Below are 24,545 nucleotides of genomic sequence, written 5' to 3' on the forward strand. Positions count from 1 at the left end.
GAATTCTAAATTCCTCTGTAGTATTTCCCAATCAGAATTATTACTCTGTCAATGCATTCTAAAGGGATTGTAAGACCCAATATTTTTATAAGAAATGGACAGAGCCCCGGTCTTAAAAGTCAGGTAACAGCGTTTAATTCAAGAGAGTACTGACCCAAAATACAAAGAACATTACATTTTAAAGAGAGAACAAAAAATGACGTCATCAGTTTCACACACTCTCTCCGATCCCCACAATAGCGCAGTGTTTTCAGGTCTGGAGATCTTCTTCTACTCCCCTCATAAAACAACATTCCAATCTGTCTAAAATATATACTTTTCTCCACTAATGGAACACAAAACAAACATTCTTATCTGTCTGAAAAGATATATCATCCCTCTCCCTTAAACCCGCAAGGTACAGACAATTAATTCGTTTTTACTTACATTTTCAGTAACAGCTTAACCAAGAACCCATACATTTCATACCATAACATAATAGTATTAGAATAAATGGTTCTAATTAAAAATGTATACATAATTAATCATTTCAACTATAATTTCCTCCAACACTATTGTACATAGAAATGTTTCTAACTAAACATGAACTAAAAGGTTTAATGATTATAAAAACACCAAAGGTGAGATTTTTTTGTTATCAACACAGCAGGAGCAGGATAATGACCAGTAGAACACCAGCAACAGCCAGACCCACAACCACTCCTACTAGGACTGATATAGAGGATCCAGGAGATACGACTGGAGAGAAAACAGCAAAACACCATCAGACTCTGAACAAAAATATAAACTCAACGTGCAACAATTTCTATGATTTTACTGAGTTACAGTTCAAATAAGGAAATCAGTCAATTGAAAAAAATCTATGGATTTCACATGACTGGGGAGGGGAGTAGCTATGGGTTGGAGTAACGTTGGAGTAACTCCCCAGTTGGAGCCAGACCCACATACTGGAGAGCCAGGCACAGTTAATCAGAATGACTTTTCCCCCTAAAAGTGCTTTATTACAGACAGAAATACACCCTGACTCCACTCCTCTCTCTGTGTATGTGTAGCTGATGGTACATGTGGACCCTGTTATTGATCCCCAGTTAGAGACACACCCTGACTCCACTCCTCTCTCTGTGTATCTCATCAGTCTCCATCCAGTAGAGTTCCCCTTCAGCTCACAGCTCAGTGAGAGAGACGTTGATCTAAAGTGTTGAGTTGTGTTGGGACTTATTCTGAGAGACACTGAAGGGTGCAGATCTGAAACAATGAGAGATAGTCAAATCTTTAGTTATATAGACACGAGGGTGACTTAAATATGATTCACAGCAGTTTCAAAGCAGTAATTTACCTCCTGACCAGAGAAACTGAGGTTCACTGTAGAGTGTGTCATAGACTGGGTCTCCTCTCCCAGCTCTACACACATATCCTCCTGTGGGAGTAGGACCAGCAGGGATCAGAGTGTAGGAGTCTTCACTAGTCACATTGTCAGATAGGGGCTGTAGAGAGTCAGACTTGTCTGATAGGGAGGGTAACCCAGCTCTGTAGGGAACAGTCCTGTACCAGGAGAACCTCCAGCCTGTAGACGTCTTGTCAACTTCACAGTTCAGAGCCACTGAGTCTCCAGGGTTCATCCACTGAGGAGAGATACTCAGGACAGGTTGAGGTTTCTGTTTTTAGGCCAGAGAGAGTCCGTTTTCAAACTTTCAGTCTTAGCAACCCATGTAGATGTTTACATGATTAGATAGACTTACCAGACACAGTCAGTTGTACATCATCACTGGTCTTGGAGAACTTGTTTCCCTTTACACCCTCACAGGTATATGAACCACTGTTAGACATGTAGACTGTTTCTGTACTCAGGCTTTGTGTTAAAGGGGATGAATAATAATAATAACTGACTATTATTATACCATCTGTAGTTCCAGTCAGAGTCTCCTCCTCCCTGTATGTCACATCTCATAGTAACAGTCTCTCTAATGAATATCTGGGTCCAGTTGGGTTGGAGGGTCAGAACAGCCACATGTCTCTTCACAAACAACTGAATAAAGAATTACACAATTTTAAATGTATTTATTTATCAATAGGACTACTCATGAATATAGCTTCAAGTTATAGCGACAGTTGTTGGGATACAGTAAGCAGACAAAATATTACACCCTAAATTACATTCGATCAAATGTAAAATAGTATCAATTTATCATAAAACCATTTTAGACTCACCAATAACATGTATCTGGACTGGGTCACTGTACAGGGTGTAGTAGACTGGGTCTCCTCTCCTAGCTCTGCACCAGTACTCTCCAGCACATCTGTCTCCAACCATACAATCACACAGAGAGGGAGAGGGGGAGAGAGAGTACAGGGGGAGAACTGCAGGTCAGGAAGACACTGGATGAACACCAGAGGGCGTAGCAGGAGCAGATGTGACAGATGTGGGTCTGGATCTTCTCTCTCCCTGACACCAGTAGAGACCCTGGTCAGACTCAGCAGCTCTACTGATGGTGAGGGTGTGTCCTGTTATAGTGTGTCTTTCAGACTGGGATGCTACATAATCATTCCTGTCTTTGTACGACTTATAGCTCCAGCTACTGCCAGACCCTTCTGAACACATCAGAGTAACTCTCTCTCCAGAAAACACAGGTTTTGGCTCTACAGTCAGTGTAGTTTCAGGCAGAGTTGAGAAAATTCAGAGCAGAATATTAAAACATCTGCATAAATGCATGGTGATTGAAAATAACTGAGCTGTTGCTGTAAAGTTTTGATAAAATTCTATTGTCCGTAGGGTGTATGTTGACTCCATTTAGTTAGAATTTACAGTATGCATGTGTGTATTCAGTAAGATTAACCCACATTGGCTCAGACTTGAGAATATCTAGATTGAAAATAGCTCACTAGTGACGATGATGGGGAGAGATGAGCTGAGATTTGACCACCGGGGCTGCCTTATCCTTTTCCCCTGACACTGGTACTGACCAGCTTGGTCAGGGAGAGAGATGGTGATAGTTTCACTGGTCTGACTGGAAAGCTGTTGGTTGTTTCTGGACCAGAGGTACGTCCAGTCTGTGTAGTTCGATATGTCACACTGCAGAGTGACTGTCTCTCCAGGGTAGAGGAGACCCTGAGGAGAGACACTCACTGAGGCCACAGGCAGAGCTGTGGAAACACAAACGAGATATATCCAATATACACTGATTGTACAAAACATTCAGAACTTTCCATGACATAGACTGACCAGGTAAATCAGGTAAATCCATACATGTCACCTGTTAAATCCACTTCAATCAGTGTAGATGAAGGGGAGGAGACATGTTAAAGAAGGATTCTAAAGCCTCCAGACAATTGAGACATGGATTGTTTATGTGTTCCATTCAGAGGGTGAATGGGCAAGACAAAAGATTGAAGTGCCTTGAACAGGATATGGTAGTAGGTGCCCCATTGTGGCGGTGGGGTTATTGTATGAGCAGGCATAAGCTACTTACAATGGACACAATTAGATTTTATCGATGGCAATATGAATGCGCAGAGATATTGTGACGAGATCCTGATGCCAATTGTGGGGCCCATTTCTTCTAAGGAATCTGTGACAGACAGATGCATATATGAATTCACAGTCATGTGAAATCCACAGATTGGGGACTAATGAATTGATTTCAATTGACTGATTTCCGCATATGAACTGTAACTGAGTAAAATCTTTTAAATTGTTACATTTATATTTTTGTTCAGTATATATTTCGTAGTATATATTTTCACTTTCACTTACTTAGCTAGCATCAAATGCAGATAGCTAGTTTAGCCTACTCAAACACCCAGCTCAAACAGATAGGGATGATAAGTTAGTTATGGCTGTGGCTATCCAACACTGGAACTCTTCCAAGTTAAGGTAAGCTATTGGTTTTATTCATTTATTGCCATCAGGGCCCGCCGGTGTAACTGCTAAAGTGCTTGCTGCTGACTGTACACTGTACTGCAAGATTATACATTTACATTACATTTAAGTCATTTAGCAGACGCTCTTATCCAGAGCGACTTACAAATTGGTGCTTTCACCTTATGACATCCAGTGGAACAGCCACTTTACAATAGTGCATCTAGGTCTTTTAAGGGGGGGGGGGTGAGAAGGATTACTTTATCCTATCCTAGGTATTCCTTAAAGAGGTGGGGTTTCAGGTGTTACTCCATAACAGGTTTACTAGCACGTTAGATCTGGTAGCTACGTCGTCTATGATGTGACAACGATGTAGGCTGTGTGTAGCAGTTAGCGGTCATGATATGAAGGTTTGGGTTGGAAAGGTTTTTATCGTCTCGGTTTTGCACTGAAGTCCACAAGCCATGGGAAAAGGCGGGAGGAGGAGAGTGCGTAGATGGATGCAAGAAGGAATTATATATACAACAAGTTGTTTGTATGTGGCTGCTATGAAAGTGAACTGTGTTTGCATGTGATTCTGTTTCTGTTTCCTATATCTGAATTTGTCCAATAGAAACTCTTGTTTGCAACTACATACAACTGCCATATAAATGCCATACAACTCTCCTTCCGTGGCCTCCAATTGCTCTTAAATACAAGTAAAACTAAATGCATGCTCTTCAACCGATCGCTACCTGCACCTACCCGCCTGTCCAACATCACTACTCTGGACGGCTCTGACTTAGAATACGTGGACAACTACAAATACTTAGGTGTCTGGTTAGACTGTAAACTCTCCTTCCAGACCCATATCAAAAATCTCCAATCCAAAGTTAAATCTAGAATTGGCTTCCTATTTCGCAACAAAGCATCCTTCACTCATGCTGCCAAACATACCCTTGTAAAACCATCCTACCAATCCTCGACGTTGGCGATGTCATTTACAAAATAGCCTCCAATACCCTACTCAACAAATTGGATGCAGTCTATCACAGTGCAATCCGTTTTGTCACCAAAGCCCCATATACTACCCACCATTGCGACCTGTACGCTCTCGTTGGCTGGCCCTCGCTTCATACTCGTCGCCAAACCCACTGGCTCCATGTCATCTACAAGACCCTGCTAGGTAAAGTTCCCCCTTATCTCAGCTCGCTGGTCACCATAGCATCTCCCACCTGTAGCACACGCTCCAGCAGGTATATCTCTCTAGTCACCCCCAAAACCAATTCTTTCTTTGGCCGCCTCTCCTTCCAGTTCTCTGCTGCCAATGACTGGAACGAACTATAAAAAATCTCTGAAACTGGAAACACTTATCTCCCTCACTAGCTTTAAGCACCAACTGTCAGAGCAGCTCACAGATTACTGCACCTGTACATAGCCCACCTATAATTTAGCCCAAACAACTACCTCTTTCCCAACTGTATTTAATTAATTAATTAATTTTGCTCGTTTGCACCCCATTATTTTTATTTCTACTTTGCACATTCTTCCATTGCAAAACTACCATTCCAGTGTTTTACTTGCTATATTGTATTTACTTTGCCACCGTGGCCTTTTTTGCCTTTACCTCCCTTCTCACTTCATTTGCTCACATTGTATATAGACTTGTTTATACTGTATTATTGACTGTATGTTTGTTTTACTCCATGTGTAACTCTGTGTCGTTGTATGTGTCGAACTGCTTTGCTTTATCTTGGCCAGGTCGCAATTGTAAATGAGAACTTGTTCTCAACTTGCCTACCTGGTTAAATAAAGGTGAAATAAACTGTTGGACTATTGATTACACCCTACATCAGCAGGCAAGAGTGTGCAAGGGGAAAGTTTGAGTATCATGTAGTAGCCTAAACCTATCAATGTTACATTGAACTGGGTGAATGGAATATGAATGACAGTCATCCAATATGCTGTAATAGAAATAAGGCCAAGTTCGTTAAAAAAAAGTTCATCCTCCCTCATCTTCAACAGCAACGACCGCCACTGGTGTACATATACACATGGATCTTTATGGTTTCTTAATTCGACTAGTTTCTTACAGCAGGAAATGGATCCTGCATCAACAGGAAATGTGAATTATTATGTGGATAATAATTCATGGACATTGTTGTAGGGGTTGATTAATTTTTTAATTTGATGAGGACGGTTCCACTGAGTTGAGACTGCTGGGGCCGATCTCTCCTGGTCCCTTTACACAGGTACTGACCAGCCTGGTTGGGGAATCCACTAATTTGAAGTGTTGTATGGATCTCGAATCAAATCAAATGTTTTTTTGTCACATGCGCCAAATACAACAAGTGTAGAGCTTACCGTGAAATGCTTATTTACCAAATAAACTAAAGTAAAAAATAATAAAAAGTAACACAATAAATTAACAATAACAAGGTTATATAGAGGGGGTACCGGTACCGAGTCAGTGTGTGGGGGTTCAGGTTAGTCAAGGTAATTTGTACATGTACTGTAGGTACAGTAGGAGTGAAGTGACTATGCATAGATAATAAACAGCGAGTACCAACAGTGTATAAAACAGATGGAGAGTGGGGGTTGTCAGGTGGCCATATATTCACTGGTGAGGCCATATCTGGTATAAAACTATAGATTCCTAATGTTTCTCAGGTTCTTATATAACCTGATTAAAAGCTGCAATGACCAACGACTCCAACACTCACACTTGACTTTTTCCCCTCTTACAAGCTCTGACTTTGCTGATAGCTACTTTACAGAGGAAAAATGTACTCGCTATGATTGTGATATGTGGATGTCCCATCTAGTTATCCCACGATTAATGCATTAACTGTAAGTCACTCTGGATAAGAACATCTGCTAAATGACTAAAATGTACATGTAAATGCTCTATAAAGGGTAAACACAGTGTAACCAAACAACGTCATCTGTTCCCACATTTATTGTGCATGATGACATACTTGATATTCTATAGATAAATAAATGTCTTGTCCAATAAAGGAAATAGTTAGCTAACCACATTCATAAATACAGATAAATACATTAATCATAATGTAATAGTCACAGAGCAGCATATCAAGTGAAGAGTGTTCCATTCTGAGCCGCTGGTAAGTGGCTAAAGACACCAGCGTTTCTTCCGGACCTGAACCCTACAGTTCCTGTGGTTGTGACACAAGCGTAGATTTGTCAGAATTAGAAAGTTACAGATCCTTAATGAGAAACAGAGTAAATGAGCATCTGATGTCATGTTCATCTTGACTCAACTTCCTCTTTCTGTAAAAGCAGTGGACACAGCAACACTGTTGTCTTACTGGAAGACAGAACTAATTAAACTAAATTAAACATCTGTAAGTATCAGGCTATAAGAGAGCCTACAATTGTATTTATTTTACTTCATCTTTATTTAACCAGGTAGGCCAGTTGAGAAAAAGTTGAAGAACAAATCCTGTTGTTGCAGGAAATGCAAACGTGTGTATTTGAGGTTTAAAAAGTATCCTAAAGTTGATGTAGTCTTGATGTGCCAGTGAGATGAGGGCAGTGGGAAGGCAGGCCCCTAAATGGCGGGCAATCCAAGAAAGAGGACGAGTAGGCAACCAGCACGTTGCAATAAACTTTAGTGAACTATTAACAGAATATATTTCCATAAGAATAGATGTAGGAGCAGTCAGCACAGTACATCAGGACACACAACTGCAATGTGTTTCAACTACTATAGTCCACCGTGGTAACAGCTGGAGTGGAATTAGTGGAATGGTATCACTTATATGACATTCCATTTTCTCCGTTCCAGACATTAATATGAGTCGTCCTCCCCTCAGCAGCCTCCAGTTATCCTCAGGCAGCGTTGGTTGATTTGCCCCAACATGAAATGCCAGTAAACTGGCTCAAATTAAGATCTTACATCTGTACTTAACTGACCATAGAACATTTAATGGTCCTTGTGTCAGTCCTTGTGTTGTCCCATGTAAGATGATTGACACATTGTAAATACAGCCATCTAGAATCCGACCTACAGTAAATTCTACAGACCAAAAGAGCACGATAAGCCAATTGTCTTGGTATTGCCTTTCGAGATGGTAACAGTATGAATACTGGGTTGTTAGTTTACAACATATTCAAATGAAGCTCAGGGGGAAAAAGGAACTGAATATGAGTTCGGTATTTGCACCTTACCCACTTACTCGGCAGTCACCTGGGACGTGTATGTGTGTGAGTGCTTGTGTGTGTAAGGGAATGTTTCTACTCCTCCCCGCATCAGTAACATTGCTTGTGTTGTCATATGTTATAACATATTTATTATACTGTATTATGAGGCTATGGCTAGCTTTTTTTGCACTGTTTCTTTTGGCCGTGGGATGGTACGTCTATTTGACTTTCATGATGGTTTTGTTGTTAAGTTGTGTTACTGTGTGTTGTTGTGTAGTTGAGCCATCCTGTTTTGTGTTGTTGTGTTGTGTAGCTGAGTCATCAGTGTTATATTATTGTGTTGTGTAGTTGAGTTATCATGTGTTATGTTATTGTATTTTGTAGTTGAGTCAACTTGTGTTGTGTTGTGTAGTTGAGTCATCAGTGTTATGTTATTGTGTTGTGTAGTTGGGTCATCAGTGTTGTGTTGTGTAGCTTGGGTGGGCTGCTCCCCCCAAGCTACACGAAATACTCATGCGACCAACACAGATGAGACAGGTCAGGTGAGGACCTACAGCCAATCAGTGATCGGAACCCTGCAGACACACTTGAAATACTCATATCAGTGTCTCTCCCAATATGTTTCTGTGGTCTTATATCGTGCTCTACCTCTCTCTTTCCCCTCTCTCTAGACATATCTCATTTCTTTCACGTCTCTCACTCCTCTCGTCACCCTTCTCTCTCATTTATCTCCCTTCAATTTAACTCTCTCGCCAACCTTAATCACCACCTCTTTTTAACCTCTTTGGGATAGGGGGCAGCATTTTCACTTTTGGATAAATAGTGTGCCCAATGTCAACTTCCTGCTACTCATGCCAAGAATATAAGATATGCATATTATTAGTATTTTGGATAGAAAACACTCAGAAGTTTCTAAAACTGTTTGAATAATGTCTGTGAGTATAACAGAACTTATGTAGCAGGCAAAACCCCGAGGACTAACCATTCAGAAAAAAATAATTGAGGTCACTGTCTATTCAATAAGTTTTCATTGGGACACTAGATATAGGAGTTTGTTTGCAGTTCCTACCGCTTCCACTGGATGTCACCGGTCTTTGGAAATAGTTTGAGGTTTTTCCTTTGTGAAATGAAGAAGTACGGCCACCTTGGATTAGGGTAACGTTATGTGTCCTGTTTGAGAGTTGCGCAAGACTAGGAAAGTAGCGTTAGTTTGTGATCCTCCTGTATTGAAAACAGATTGCCCCGTCTTCAATTTGATCGATTATTAACGTTTAAAAATACCTAAAGTTGTATTACAAAAGTAGTTTGAAATGTTTTGGCAAAGTTTACAGGTCACTTTTGAGATATTTTGTAGTGACGTTGCGCAAATGGGAAGCTGTTTTTTTCTGGATCACACGCACTAAATAAATGGACATTTTGGGGCATATACGACAGAATTAATCGAACAAAAGGACCATTTGTGATGTTTATGGGACATATTGGAGTGCCAACAAAAGAAGCTTGTCAAAGATAAGGCATGTTTTATATTTTATTTCTGCGTTTTGTGTAGCGCCTGCAGGGTTGAAATATGCTACTCTCTCTTTGTTTACTGTTGTGCTATCATCAGATAATAGCTTTTTTGAAATCTGACATGTTGGCTGGATTCACAACGAGTGTAGGTTTAATTTGGTATCTTACATGTGTGATTTAATGAAAGTTTGAATTTTATAGTATTTTATTTGAATCTGGCGCTCTGCATTTTCCCTGGCAATTGACCAGGTGGGACATTTGCGTCCCGCCAGTCCCAGATTAACACTTGCTCCCTTTCTCTCCCCATCTCTGTCTCTCTCAACCACCTCCCCTCCTCTCCCAGGATGTAGGTTCTAGTGTTCTGTCCTCTTACTGGGCGTCCAGGATGCTGTAGGGTTCCATCATGGCTGCTGCCCTGGGAGAGCCAGCTGTGGTGCAGGTCGACCCGGTGACCCTGGCTCCCCTCCAGGACACAGACTGGTACTCTGTCAACCTCAGCCGAGCACAGAACCTAGTGTGAGGAGGGGATAAGGGATATATTATTTGTGCCTGTTGTCGTGTCTTTGGCTACGCCGGATTAAGTAATATGACATGCTATTCTATAAAATAATTTCTCCGTAATTACTATTACCCGATTGAGCTAATCATGTAAATGTAATTAACTAGAGAGTCGGGCACCACAAAATAATATTTATAGAGCTGTTATCTTCCGAATAAACTCTTAAAGACCTAGTAATATTTTACATCAATAGCAGTCAACATTAATTGTCACCTTAATTCAGTCTCATCTGAAAGTTGTAAATTCTTAGTTATCTGCACGAACCCTGGCTAACAAGTTGAATCAGCAATACAAAATTGGGTTGAATTATTTATTTACTAAATACCTAATTAATCACACAGAATTACACATACACATAATTAAATTATAACTTGATTACAAATTACGTCATAAAGGAAAACGTCCCTAGAGGGCGGAACAGATATGACAGCTTGTTACACAAAGGAAAAGGGCAGGGTTTGAGTGAAAGAGCGGGAAGCCGGAGGGACACAGGGAGAAAATGTGTTAGCGTAAAAACAGTATCTGAAGCATTCTAAATTACCACCCATTTGGAAAAGGAAAATGCAATAAATATTTACTCTGAGCTGCGCATCGGTAGATGGAAGGCCGTGTTGCCAAACCGAGTCCTTTGAAGAATGTCTCTGGTTGTCAATTGAATACGTTGTAGTAAAGTTGTTGGGTGATAGACGGGATACTCTGTCTGTTCCTTCCTAACCCTCGTTGCATCTGCTGTTGCTAACTCAACGAAGAGGAGGTATCGCTTCTGTAGTGAATAAGAGTTCAAAGTTCATACCATTCGCAACCAAAGCTCACGCTGATGTTGGCTTCGTTCTGTAGTCATTATCTGAACCATTCTGACATAGGACCGTTGTCCTACATCCCCGGAACAGGAGGTTATATTGTCGTCAAGGGCTTATATAGGAAGGGAGTGGAGGACGTGTTTGAAAAGTTTTATAGCCCATGTCCCTTCACAGGGGCAGGCCACTGATTGAGCAGAGCGCTGTTTAATGAAAGCCCAAATCTCACATTTTAGAAGCTAACATCACATTTCATCCCATCACGAATAATTTTATATTCAAACATTTAAATTGAACAACAATTCCAAGTGAATCCGATAACTCTGATGTGTAGACTTTCCACTGTTGAGTTTATGTCATCTTATCATTGATGAGAATGTCTCAGTTGACAACGGAACTGACATCATATTCATTAAGTACCACCGCATATTGGTCGGATTACCAGAATATAGTTCATTTCCCCCCACCTTCTGAATTTCCCAGAATCTCTATGTTAACCAAGGGTTTTGCAAATGTAACCTCATTAGGGTAGAGAGAGGAAAAAGGGGGGAAGAGGTATTTATGTCTGTCATAAACCTACCCCCAGGCCAACGTCATGACAGTCCCCCTATGTTGGGTTCAATCTTGCGTTTAACCTGCATGTTGCAAACCAACATAAAAATGACTGTGGGTTGTCCTGGTTGTGGACCCCATCTGGTGGTCGACCCGTGTAGGGTTTCTGCGAATGAAGTCCGCTCTATGGCTGGACAGCAGATGTCCAGTTGGTGATCGCTGTTGCAGTCCCCCCCTCTGTTGTGGTCGACCCGGGTAGGGTGTCTGCAAATGAAGAAGTCCGCTCCATGGCTGGGCAGCGGATGTCCGGATTGGGACCTGTCGTCCAGACTGGAAGATCTGGGCAGTAACTTAGGCAGATGTTAACAACACACACACACTCATGAAATATATCATTACATTTCCTCCCAAATGAGCGGTGTTGTGGCACTAACTGATGGTTGTATGTGGAAGTTGTTTATGGCTCTATCACTTTCTAAGTGCCAAAGAAAATGACACAAAATGAATGAAAGCAGAAACAAAATATAGTTATGCCACCTTAATAATCTAATTGGACTGTATTCTATCTACGTCCATGGTCTTGGCAAAATGACCCTATCATGGCATTGTCTAATGTCATATCTAGGGCTTTCCTAATTTGCGGGGTGTTGCTTAGGGTACTATCCTAAATTGATAGCTATATGATAAGTCTACAGCTGTAAGGCACTAGTTTTGGGCAGTCTACAGGGATGACCTATGAACTTCTGAGAAGAAAATTGGTGAGTGCTGTAGCTGTAGAGTTAAAGGCCTCAAAATAAATGTTCAACTTTACTGAGGCTGGTATTTTGCTCGGACCCTTATTAAGTGATCCTAGCATAAATCCTAATTGGATGTTCCGTTGTGCATGTGAGTTTATGCTTACGCAAGCGCACATGTCAAGGGAAGGAAACCAAGTGTCCTGGCAGATTACAACTTGTTCAGAATGAGTCCGACGTAGTCAGGTAATTTTCAGGTCAATGCCTGGAGGTCAGTCAGATTTGGTGTCGAGGGAGTCTGTAGTGGTTTTACTACCAGTCACTGTCTTTCACTATTGTAGTGGCGGTAGGTATGAAGAAGTATACTTCATAGCTATGTTCTCCACGAAGGAGCTAACCTCATGACGGAAGTACTCTAAGTATTAGACCAGTCGTACGTGGTGTGATCGAGGTTCATGACTACTAATAACTTTTCTCCTGAATGGAGGGTTCAAATCAAATCAAATCAAATGTATTTATATAGCCCTTCGTACATCAGCTGATATGTCAAAGTGCTGTATAGAAACCCAGCCTAAAACCCCAAACAGCAAGCAATGCAGGTGTAGAAGCACGGTGGCTAGGAAAAACCCCCTAGAAAGGCCAAAACCTAGGAAGAAACCTAGAGAGGAACCAGGCTATGTGGGGTGGCCAGTCCTCTTCTGGCTGTGCCGGGTGGAGATTATAACAGAACATGGCCAAGATGTTCAAATGTTCATAAATGACCAGCATGGTCGAATAATAATAAGGCAGAACAGTTGAAACTGGAGCAGCAGCACGGCCAGGTGGACTGGGGACAGCAAGGAGTCATCATGTCAGGTAGTCCTGGGGCATGGTCCTAGGGATCAGGTCCTCAGAGAGAGAGAAAGAGAGAATTAGAGAAAGCACACTTAAATTCACACAGGACACCGAATAAGACAAGAGAAGTACTCCAGATATAACAAACTGACCCTAGCCCCCCGACACATAAACTACTACAGCATAAATACTGGAGGCTGAGACAGGAGGGGTCAGGAGACACTGTGGCCCCATCCGAGGACACCCCCGGACAGGGCCAAACAGGAAGGATATAACCCCACCCACTTTGCCAAAGCACAGCCCCCACACCACTAGAGGGATATCTTCAACCACCAACTTACCATCCTGAGACAAGGCTGAGTATAGCCCACAAAGATCTCCGCCATGGCACAACCCAAGGGGGGGCGCCAACACAGACAGGATGACCACAACAGTGAATCAACCCACTCAGGTGACGCACCTCTTCCAGGGACGGTATGAGAGAGCCCCAGTAAGCCAGTGACTCAGCCCCTGTAATAGGGTTAGAGGCAGAGAATCCCAGTGGACAGAGGGGAACCGGCCAGGCAGAGACAGTAAGGGCGGTTCGTTTCTCTAGGGCCTTTCCGTTCACCTTCCCACTCCTGGGCCAGACTACACTCAATCATATGACCCACTGAAGAGATGAGTCTTCAGTAAAGACTTAAAGGTTGAGACCGAGTTATCGTCCCTGACATGGGTAGGCAGACCATTCCATAAAAATGGAGCTCTATAGGAGAAAGCACTGCCTCCAGCTGTTTGCTTAGAAATTCTAGGGACAATTAGGAGGCCTGCGTCTTGTGACCGTAGTGTACGTGTAGGTATGTACGGCAGGACCAAATCAGAGAGATCGGTAGGAGCAAGCCCATGTAATGCTTTGTAGGTTACCAGTAAAACCTTGAAATCAGCCCTTGCTTTGACAGGAAGCCAGTGTAGGGAGGCTAGCACTGGAGTAATATGAGTCAGGATTCAAGCAGCCGTATTTAGCACTAACTGAAGTTTATTTAGTGCTTTATCCGGGTAGCTGGAAAGTAGAGCATTGCAGTAGTCTAACCTAGAAGTGACAAAAGCATGCATTAATTTTTCTGCATCATTTTTATTTATTAGTTCTATTTATTAGTGGCGTGTGTAACCATTGGAAGAGTGCAATGGAGATTCCCTTCCCCGTTCTGCACTCAGAGTGACTCCTATGTCGCTGTTATCAAAAGCAATTTAACTTGTGAGGTTACTAATCCTCTTACTGAGTGTTGCTGGACTGACTGTGGTTCTCAAGAGGTCCAAGTGTCCTACCGATTTATTCTCAAATGTTATCCGACAGGAATACATGATTAGAGCATTTTACTAGTTGTCTTGTAGTGACTACAACACACTGTTCTCAAAGGGGAGTTTACAACTAGATTTGATTTATGCTCTAGCGGCCTCGTACGGTGTTGTCCGTATGAGGCTCATCATTGGTCTGGGCTACTATTTCCCCCCTTTGTGTCTCGGGACCCCCCCCCCACCAGCATGTGGTGTTGGTATCCGAGGCGCAAACAAAAGGTTCGGACCCTATGTACGAGTTGTCAGTGGCCGCGTTATTATGAGAGTGGCTGTAACCTTTCAACCAAATCTCCTGGTGTTTGTGCTTCAAAGTGCTCAGTGGCTGTCGAGGGCTGTCAGTCACCACCACGTCAGCGTGTGGCAACCTCTTCAGTACCTGCAAACTGAGACGAGGATATCGGTCTGTGACATTGCAAAGTGTTTCACCAGTGGATGTCATCGGGTCAGTTGCTGGACTGACGCCAGTAGTGTCATTGTAAGGGGTGACAGTCCCCCACAAAGCGGAAGGTGTATCATCGGAAGCAGAGTACACTCTGCGCATCGATGTTTTTGTTGCTGAGACTGCCTCAGTGCTTGCAGAAGTGTCCGAAGTGCAAGAGAAGTTCATCTCAACTACCATATTGCACGAATGCAAGGAGGAGGGAAGTTGCTCATTCACAGATACAGCTGGCATGAAATCATGACAAGAATTGTCAATCAGATTGGCTGATAGAATGTGTCGAGATATCGTAATATCTCCTTGGATTGGATTCTGCACCAAGAGGTTTCTAAACGTCTTACGCAATTTGCATTTGACAGATACCCCTCGTGAATGACTGCGTTGTAGCTAGCGTAAGAGGAAGACAGTGTGTTCGGTGGAGAAGGCACTGTAGCCTGTGAACATACCTGGTTGGTTTTCCAATCCATCAATGGGAGTAACCGATCCATCAAGTCTGCTCCAAGAAGACACGGTATATTGACATGGTTTATACCAACAACTTTTCATAAATGAACCAAAGAGATACAGTAGTTAGAATATCTGTCAAAGACAAGGAGTGGAATAAAGGGATGTGGTGTTGTATGAGTGATCTATGTGTACCTACTTAGTGGTCATAGTGATTTAGTGGGTGTATCTTTTGTAGGTGAGGGAGGATGATTTGGATCGCTGTCCACCAGCCATGACAACTCCTCCTCTTTCTTCTGCATGGGCAGGTAGTGTATTCTGACACAGAGCCTGGGACTGAGGAGAGAGTGAGATGTGAGTTTATATGAATATTCCACTCAACCATCCTTACAGCAAACAACATTTTCTCCATTCCTCAATGTTTTCTATATCTGCTCTGTTACTCTACCTCATTCTCTGTTTGACTTGTGTTCTGTTCTGTCTGTGGTTTAGGGTGTCATTGTCTCCACCTCCACAAGGGGGAGTAGTAGACTGATCTGGATGGTGTCTCATTTATAAACCTCTGATAAACAGGGTGAATCTTCTGCTCTTCTTCACCTATTTGAAATGTATCGTATCCTCTGATGTCCATGACAAACCACTATTTCAAACACGCTCCCTTCACTTCACTTTCTCTACCTTTCTCTTCCCTTACCCCTCTCTGTGTTTTCCTGTAGAGTGAGTGCTGGAAAAAGGAGTATGCGAGTGAGATACTGTGATAGAGGACTGAAGTGTAGAGATGTTCTGTTTAGACATCCGCTACTTCTTCTCTAACCTGAGCAGAGAGATCAGCGTGTGTGTCTGTGGTGTGTGGTTATGTTTCTGTGCAGCATATGTCTTGTGAAAATGTGACTGAAAGTGACACCTACCCATTATTGTAGTTTCTCTCGACCTCTCACTCTCTGTCAAAATGCATCCCTCTGTCAGTAACTCTATGGTGGGGCGCTGCTACAGCTACAGGTGTACTGGGCTGACCAGATAACACCAGATAACACCAGATAACAGTGTCTGGCTCTGATTGGATGTACTACCCATGGAAGTTCCGTTGAGGACACTTTGATTTTGATGAGCTTGAATGACTTTATTACCCAATACCTCTCCGTTTACAAACTTGCTAACCTGATTCTATTGTATTTATCATTCATTCAATCATTCATTCATTCATTCATTCATTCATTCATTCAGGAGACATGTTACAGGGGTTTAGTGTTCTGTCCTGGCAAGAGGTTGTGTTGTTATCCTGACATCGATCCGACCACCAACAACAAACAGGTCCCTCACTCTCCAGCTGCCTCTACTACAGACCCAATGATCACTGAGAAGTGAGTATAGCCGAGTAGGAAGTGGAGTTACATTTTATCAAGTTGATATAAAATACTGTATCTTTCTCACAGAACAATACATAATTGCAACGCAATACATATGATCAGTATAAATATAGTCTTTCTTCTCATCTCTTCCTCCGTGATTCCCTGTTACATCAGAACACAACCCCTGTATATATTTTATATATACATCTTTCTCTGAAAAATGCTTTCACCCCCTTTGATGTCAATACCAAAAAACACACATTAAAAGACTAGAATGAACCTACAATTATATCCAGGAAATGGGATTGCACCCCTCTGCGTCACGGTCACATGGTGAGTAATCTGTCTGATAACATTTTGAAGAAAATGAGTAAACAAGTTAGTAAATCCTGTATTTTTAAGTAGTGCCAATACAGAACATATAATATAAAAAAAGATATGTCATATGATGATGTACGTCTGTCCGAAGGATAGCTAGCTAGCAATGGGGATTCATTAAAGTTAGAAATAAGTCTAAATTGCGAAGTCTGAATTGACACATAGAGATGGATAGTTTTCTCTTTGTGTCATTAAGGCGTCTGTGGATGCATGGGCAGCACACTGAGGATATCTCCATTTTAAAGTTGCAAGCGCCATGCTCTGCCAACTGAGCTACAGACAACCACCATGTGGGTAGTGAACAAGTGCACTTCAGATGATACTGTCACGACTTCCGCCGGAGTCGGACCCTCTCCTTGTTCGAGCGGCGCTCGGCGGTCAACGTCACCGATCTACTAGCCATCGCCGATCCACTTTTCATTTTCCATTTGTTTTGTCTTTGTTTTCTACACACCTGGTTTCATTTCCCCCAGTACATGTTCATTATTTATCCCTCTGTTTCCCCCATGTTTGTGTGCGTGTTTGTTCTATTTTTCAGGCTGTTACTGACGGCTGGTATTTTGTTGCCGAGTTTTGTTATTACTCCCATTTATTTCGTGCTACCGGTATTTTTCCCGCACCATATTATTGTGTTTATACTGGTGTTATCTTGTATTAAATACCTTGTCCACACATCTCAGTACTCCTGCTCCTGACTCCCACAGCCTTGAAAGATACAGTATCATAACATTTTGTGTGCAGTTGTTCATGACCATAAGTTACTTTTTGTAGCAGGTTATGAGAGCATTTTAGCTAACCTTAACCCTAACTATTTAAGTCTCAGGCACAGGCCTGCTAACTGTCTGAATCGCCGCATCCCAACCACTCACTGGACCCATATTTACTTCTCTTTTCGATTTTTAATTCGATTAAACCTTCCGGTAACCTGCCTCACCCAATGTGATACGGAATCGCTATTATTTTTAATTTTTAGAACACATTCAAGAACCTCCAGAAGTTAACCAGCTAACTAGCTACAAGCTATTTAGTCATTGTTAACCACTGCTAGCGGCTTTTACCTTCTGCACAGCCAGCCAGTTCTTTTAACCTGGATAATACTCGCCAGTCTAGCTTCCCTGCCTCATCCACCGCTGCCCCCTGGACACTAATCACTTGGCTACATAGCTGATGCATGCTGGACTGTCCATTAATCACGGTACTCCATTCTGCTTGTTTATGTTTTATCTGTCGGCCCCAGCCGCACTCAGGCTCTGTGTGTAGTTAATCTGACCCTCCCTGCCTAGTCAACGCCATTTTACCTGCTGTTGTTGTGCTAGCTGATTAGCTGTTGTTGTCTCACCTACTGTTTTAGCTAGCTCTCCCAATTCAACACCTGTGATTACTGTATGCCTCGCTGTATGTCTCTCTCAAATGTCAATATGCCTTGTATACTGTTGTTCAGGTCAGTTATCATTGTTTTAGTTTACAATGGAGCCCCTAGTTCCACTCTTCATACCCCTGATACCTCCTTTGTCCCACCTCCCACACATGCGGTGACCTCACCCATTACAACCAGCATGTCCAGAGATACAACCTCTCTCATCATCACCCAGTGCCTGGGCTTACCTCCGCTGTACCCGCACCCCACCATACCCCTGTCTGCGCATTATGCCCTGAATATATTCTACCATGCCCAGAAATCTGCTCCTTTTATTCTCTGTCCCCAACGCTCTAGGCGACCAGTGTTGATAGCCTTTAGCCGCACCCTCATACTACTCCTCCTCTGTTCCGCGGGTGATGTGGAGGTAAACCCAGGCCCTGCATGTCCCCAGGCACCCTCATTTGTTGACTTCTGTTAACGAAAAAGCCATGGTTTCATGCATGTCAACATCAGAAGCCTCCTCCCTAATTTTGTTTTACTCACTGCTTTAGCACACTCTGCTAACCCTGATGTCCTTGCCGTGTCTGAATCCTGGCTCAGGAAGGCCACCAAAAATTCTGAGATTTCCATACCCAACTATAACATTTTCTGTCAAGATAGAACTGCCAAAGGGGGAGGAGTTGCAGTCTACTGCAGAGATAGCCTGCAAAGTAATGTCATACTTTCCAGGTCCATACCCAAACAGTTCGAACTACTCATTTTAAAAGTGACTCTCTCCAGAAATAAGTCTCTCACTGTTGCCGCCTGCTACCGACCCCCCTCAGCTCCCAGCTGTGCCCTGGACACCATTTGTGAATTGATCGCCCCCCATCTAGCTTCAGAGTTTGTTCTGTTAGGTGACCTAAACTGGGATATGCTTAACACCCCGGCAGTCCTACAATCTAAGCTAGATGCCCTCAATCTCACACAAATCATCAAGGAACCCACCAGGTACAACCCTAAATCTGTAAACAAGGGCACCCTCATAGACGTCATCCTGACCAACTGGCCCTCCAAATACACCTCCGCTGTCTTCAACCAGGATCTCAGCGATCACTGCCTCATTTCCTGTATCCGCTACGGAGCCGCAGTCAAACGACCACCCCTTATCACTGTCAAATGCTCCCTAAAACACTTCTGTGAGCAGGCCTTTCTAATCGACCTGGCCCGGGTATCCTGGAAGGACATTGACCTCACCCCGTCAGTTGAGGATGCCTGGTCATTCTTTAAAAGTAACTTCCTCGCCATTTTAGATAAGCATGCTCCGTTCAAAAAATGCAGAACTAAGAACAGATATAGCCATTGGTTCACTCCAGACCTGACTGCCCTCGATCAGCACAAAAACATCCTGTGGCGGACTGCAATAGCATCGAATAGTCCCCGCGATGTGCAACTGTTCAGGGAAGTCAGGAACCAATACACGCAGTCAGTCAGGAAAGCTAAGGCCAGCTTCTTCAGGCAGAAATTTGCATCCTGTAGCTCCAACTCCAAAAAGTTCTGGGACACTGTGAAGTCCATGGAGAACAAGAGCACCTCCTCCCAGCTGCCCACTGCACTGAGGCTAAGTAACACGGTCACCACCGATAAATCCATGATTATCGAAAACTTCAACAAGCATTTCTCAACGGCTGGCCGTTCCTTCCGCCTGGCTACTCCAACCTCGGTCAACAGCTCCCCCCGCAGCTACTCGCCCAAGCCTCTCCAGGTTCTCCTTTACCCAAATCCAGATAGCAGATGTTCTGAAAGAGCTGCAAAACCTGGACCCGTACAAATCAGCTGGGCTTAACAATCTGGACCCTCTATTTCTGAAACTATCCGCCGCCATTGTTGCAACCCCTATTACCAGCCTGTTCAACCTCTCTTTCATATTGTCTGAGATCCCCAAGGATTGGAAAGCTGCCGCAGTCATCCCCCTCATCAAAGGGGGAGACACTCTGGACCCCTACTGTTACAGACCTATATCCATCCTGCCCTGCCTATCTAAGGTCTTCGAAAGCCAAGTCAACAAACAGGTCACTGACCATCTCGAATCCCACCATACCTTCTCCGCTGTGCAATCTGATTTCCGAGCCGGTCACGGGTGCACCTCAGCCACGCTCAAGGTACTAAACAACATCATAACCGCCATCGATAAAAGACACTACTGTGCAGCCGTCTTCATCGACCTTGCCAAGGCTTTCGACTCTGTCAATCACCATATTCTTATCGGCAGACTCAGTAGCCTCGGTTTTTCTGATGACTGCCTTGCCTGGTTCACCAACTACTTTGCAGACAGAGTTCAGTGTGTCAAATCGGAGGGCATGCTGTCCGGTCCTCTGGCAGTCTCTATGGGGGTGCCACAGGGTTCAATTCTCGGGCCGACTCTTTTCTCTGTATATATCAATGATGTTGCTCTTGCTGCGGGTGATTCCCTGATCCACCTCTACGCAGACGACACCATTCTATATACTTCCGGCCCGTCCTTGGACACTGTTCTATCTAACCTCCAAACGAGCTTCAATGCCATACAACACTCCTTCCGTGGCCTCCAACTGCTCTTAAATGCTAGTAAAACCAAATGCATGCTTTTCAACCGTTCGCTGCCTGCACCCGCACGCTTGACTAGCATCACCACCCTGGATGGTTCCGACCTTGAATATGTGGACATCTATAAGTACCTAGGTGTCTGGCTAGACTGTAAACTCTCCTTCCAGACTCATATCAAACATCTCCAATCGAAAATCAAATCTAGAGTCGGCTTTCTATTCCGCAACAAAGCCTCCTTCACTCACGCCGCCAAACTTACCCTAGTAAAACTGACTATCCTACCGATCCTCAACTTCGGCGATGTCATCTACAAAATTGCTTCCTACACTCTACTCAGCAAACTGGATGCAGTTTATCACAGTGCCATCCTTTTGTCACTAAAGCACCTTATACCACCCACCACTGCGACCTGTATGCTCTAGTCGGCTGGCCCTCGCTACATATTCGTCGCCAGACCCACTGGCTCCAGGTCATCTACAAGTCCATGCTAGGTAAAGCTCCGCCTTATCTCAGTTCACTGGTCACGATGGCAACACCCACCCGTAGCACGCGCTCCAGCAGGTGTATCTCACTGATCATCCCTAAAGCCAACACCTCATTTGGCCGCCTTTCGTTCCAGTTCTCTGCTGCCTGTGACTGGAACGAAGTTGGAGACTTTTATCTCGCTCACCAACTTCAAACATCTGCTATCTGAGCAGCTTACCGATCGCTGCAGCTGTACATAGTCTATCGGTAAATAGCCCACCCATTTTTATGTACCTCATCCCCATACTGTTTTTATTTATTTACTTTTCTGCTCTTTTGTACACCAATATCTCTACCTGTACCTGTACATGACCATCTGATCATTTATCACTCCAGTGTTAATCTGCAAAATTGTAATTATTCGCCTACCTCCTCATGCCTTTTGCACACAATGTATATAGACTCTTTATTTTCTACTGTGTTATTGACTTGTTAATTGTTTACTCTGTAACTCTGTGTTGTCTGTTCAAACTGCTATGCTTTATCTTGGCCAGTTCGCAGTTGCAAATGAGAACTTGTTCTCAACTAGCCTACCTGGTTAAATAAAGGTGAAATTAAAAAAATAAAAATAAAATTATCCTGCCACATTCATTATACTAACCTGCTTTGTAATTCTCCTAGCCTGTTACAAAAAAAGTCTGGATCACGTTTCATCTTGTGGTGATTCCTCTTCCTGTGTCTGGTGGTGTCCGTGAGGACCTATTGTCTGTCTGTCTGACCACATAGACACAGAAACCCCCTAACTTGAGCAAAGGCCATACCAACCATGCATGGACACTGAAAATAGTGAGTGAGACAACCACAAGCTTAGAATTTTGCTATCAGCAATGTGGTTGAAACTTGCCATCCTCACACTTTTTCTGTTAAAGAGGAAGTGATGCACGGTACCAATACTGGCCAGCTCTTCAGAACTGCTGCAGACATAAAGATCTAAGTTATGTTCTTCAAGATTAATTGGGTATATAATATTGATTTAAAAGTTTTAAAAAAATGTATGTACCAATCACATATTGCCCCTTTAACTCCCACTTTGAGGAGCCCAAGAACTCTATTAGGCTGAAATGACGGCTGCCCAAAGTAGGTTGGTTGTATGAAAGTGTTGACTATAATGACAACATCCATTTACTGTAAAAAAGAACAAATACTATCTGGTGGATGAAAAAAATATGAGCATAATGTAAAGATATTGTCAAAGTGCAGCTCATTAGGAGAAAACATGTATAATACTTATAATATTTTGTGAAATTCATATACAAATATGTTATTCAATCATCTGAATGACAAAGATGATACATTTCAATACTTTTACAACACAATCATTTTATACACAATATAAAACAGATACAATTGTTGTAGTTGCAGAAAAGACATGTTATCCCCCCCAAAATGGATAACATAACTACAGTATTTAACGTTTTAATGTGTATAGTATTACTAGGTGTTGTCCAATGAATTCTGTAACCACTCCCTCTTCAAACAAGGGCTGAATGGAAAAAGCTGTTCTAAAGAGGACATTGTATTATCATTTCTTTGTACTCTGAGTTGTTACACTTTGTTTCCATTGAACATGCCATACAAAGAAAGGCAATTTAATTAATTACATGAAGAGTGCCTTGGTCCTCCTTTCTTTTTGATGACCATTTTATTTTTACTGCTCTAATTACGTTGGTAGACTTTAATCTGAAGCCATTCTTGTGATTATTGTGACTTTGCCGTTGTAATTGTAAGCTTGTGTAGTTAAATGAATCTATGATTGTATGCTATCCATTTGTTGTTTCTATGCTGTTCTTTGTATGACATTTTAATATTTGATAATTAACCAATGATATTAGGCCACTCTTGGCCATGATAACAGACACATATGTCTTTTGACAGTATATAAACGAGTGATCCCGCAGTGTTTGTGATTAAACCCTGATGAAGACAGCTTGGCTATTGAAACGTTGGTAATTACATTTTTGCATCTGAGCTCCTAGAGTGTGCGGCTCTCTTTTATTTTATTTTCAAGATTTCTACTCCGCTAGTCAGCACCTCGCCTAAATAGGTGGTTGTTTCTTTTTCTTCTAATTACGTTGGTAACCAGTTTATAATAGCAATAAGGCACCTTTGGGGTTTGTGGTATATGGCCAACATACCACGGCTAAGGGCTGTATCCAGGCACTCTGCGTTGCGTCGTGCAAAAGAACAGCCCTTATTCGTGGGAGATTGGCAATATACCACACCCCCTTAGGCCTTATTGCTTTACTAAATCAAATATATATATATTGGTGTGTGTGTATGTGTGCATGTGTTTTTATGTGTGTGTGTGCTTGTGTTATTTAGGCCCACACCTTTGCCTAAAACGTGATTTTCTCAGCTGATGGGATATGACAGTTAAACTCATGAGTCAGTTGTGTTATATTCTTCAGGGATCATTGGATGTATACAATTATTTGAACCCTGGATAAAGATGAGCAAAAAAGACTGTCTAAAATAAATAGGCCGAGGCTGCTGATTTGTAGCTTTACCAGTAAAACTGCATGCCAGACAGTTGATCTCAATCCGTATCATGGTAATATGCATTTAGATCTTATTAGTAATGGACAGAGTTGTTTCAACTTGTTTACAGTAAGCACATTTTAGAGCAGATGGTGTTAAACTGTAACATACTGTACCTGTGCTGTACCCGTGTTTTGTTTCAATCATAGTGTGTAAGAGGTGATTAGCTTGTCTGTGCAGAATAAGATGGATCGAAGGCTCAACCGTTTAACTGCGGTTGCCACAGCTCACACTATTCTCTGATCCTTTCCACACAGTTCCTGCAGAAGTGAAAAACTGGATGTGTCACATTAATGGCGGTCAGTGCTGTTTATGATGAGGGAGGACACTTTTTTTTTTGTCATGAGCAAGGCCTTATTTCTATTACAGCATATTGGATGACTGTCATTCATATTCCATTCACCCAGTTCAATATATGATTGATAGGTTTAGGATACTACATGATACAACATTTTCCCCTATACCCATCATGAGGTTGCTACAACCTAGACAATGAATGAACGTTTACAACGTAGGTGGACATACAGGTCAAGAGAGTGACACATGGGTGCATACAGGTTGACATACAGTGACACATGGACAGACAGTGACACATTCAATACCACCTTGCACACTCTTGCCTGAATCT

General features: G+C 42.6%; 1 pseudogene; it reads right to left on the reverse strand.

The window, feature by feature from the left end:
- Positions 1-637: 637 nt before the first annotated feature.
- LOC115139060 (uncharacterized) lies at positions 638-17,332 on the reverse strand (annotated as a pseudogene).
- Between the last annotated feature and the right edge of the window lie 7,213 nt (positions 17,333-24,545).

The sequence above is a fragment of the Oncorhynchus nerka genome, linkage group LG12, assembly GCF_034236695.1.
Source record: "Oncorhynchus nerka isolate Pitt River linkage group LG12, Oner_Uvic_2.0, whole genome shotgun sequence".
NCBI classification, from domain to species: domain Eukaryota; kingdom Metazoa; phylum Chordata; class Actinopteri; order Salmoniformes; family Salmonidae; genus Oncorhynchus; species Oncorhynchus nerka.